General features: G+C 35.2%; 1 protein-coding gene across 1 annotated transcript in view; it reads right to left on the reverse strand.

The window, feature by feature from the left end:
• The window catches only part of pbk (PDZ binding kinase), an 8,375-nt gene that overhangs the window by 6,590 nt on the left and 270 nt on the right, over positions 1-1,515 (reverse strand). The window lies entirely within an intron of this gene.

The raw sequence follows: 1,515 nt of genomic DNA on the forward strand, positions 1-1,515 counted from the left end.
GGGGGGGGGGGGAGCTCTATATTTAGGGTAACTCTGTCCCTCTTTTTAATCACAGTACAACAAATACCCCCTAAAGTATTTCCAAACAAAGAAAAGGCGTGTAGTTTATGCTCTTCTGTTGTCTTTTCCAGACGCAAACGACATGCGTTCAGTTTGTCCCTCTGCGGGATCCGTACAGCCTGGTGAACCGGAAGTACCGTTTTGAATGTTCGGCGGTTAATTTGGGCAGTTTTGTTGTGACAGTGAAAGAAAACGCAGGTAACGTTAGCTTCATTTAATAATAACGTCACGAAAACAACCTCATTTCGACGGTTGTCACGTAAGCGACACGTAATCTGATGGCTGGTGTTAATTAAAGATTAACTTTACGTTAAGTTTGGTTACTAACGTTACCGTGTCTCCGTTGTCTAGCTAAATGTTCATGTCACTCCCCGATGTGAGTGGAGTGAAGATTTGAGTTGCGCATGCGTCACTTTGCGAAAAGTAGCAGTAGAAAAGTAGAAAGTTGGGTCACTGCTAGCTTAGCTACAAGTTAGCATCAAACACAACAAAGACTGTCATTTGAATGGTGTTTTGAGCTAACGTTAGCATCAAATAATCATAGCTAGCTACACAGTTTTTGAAACGATTGCTAGCTTCTAGCTAAGCTAGCTTAGCTACAAGTTAGCATCAAACACAACAACGGTTGTTAGTTTAATGGTGTTTTGAGCTAACGTTAGCATCAATCAACCATAGCTAGCTACAACGTTTCTGAAATGATTTCCATCTTCTGCAATTGTTCATAATGAGAAAACTTCGTTATTTCATGGATTTCACTTTTTTCCGTATGACCGTTATGTGTAAATCTGAGCATGCGCAACTCAAACCTGCACTCGACTCACATCGGGCAGTGACAGTTCACCTAATAATGATGATAATAATAATAATAATGATGATAATAATAATGATGTGGCTAATATTATTGGATAGTATTGTTGACAAACAAGTTATTCAACAGTTCGTGTCTATTTTAAATTGTAAGTGCCACTAATTTCTTAATTTTTCACAACGCCATTATGCCAGACTCCATTCAATTTTTAGAATATTAGTATTATTAATATTAGTATTACTGGCGTTTTACGTAGTCTTCGACGAATATAACTTCATACATATTAAATTGAACACGAGGCAGTAAAGATTTTAATCCGGCTTCTATCACATACATCAAAAAATATATCTACTATAAAATATCAAATTTTATGAACGGGATCATGTTAAATAAATAATAACTCACAAGTGTCCCGATTAACCTTAGTAGCTCAGTATAGTTAAATGTTGTGTGTTTGGGTCAGTATTAATTAGTATAGTATAGTATAATTTTACTTTAAATACGGATATTTATACTTTTCCCTACTGTATATATCTAGATAATTCTGTTTTTTAATCATTTCCAGACATTGTATATTTATATGAATGACTCTACATGCTCTGCACACCCATAGAAGCATTTATTTATTTTAATTCATATAAATATAA

This window comes from Etheostoma cragini, chromosome 18, assembly GCF_013103735.1.
Source record: "Etheostoma cragini isolate CJK2018 chromosome 18, CSU_Ecrag_1.0, whole genome shotgun sequence".
Classification (NCBI taxonomy): Eukaryota; Metazoa; Chordata; class Actinopteri; order Perciformes; family Percidae; genus Etheostoma; species Etheostoma cragini.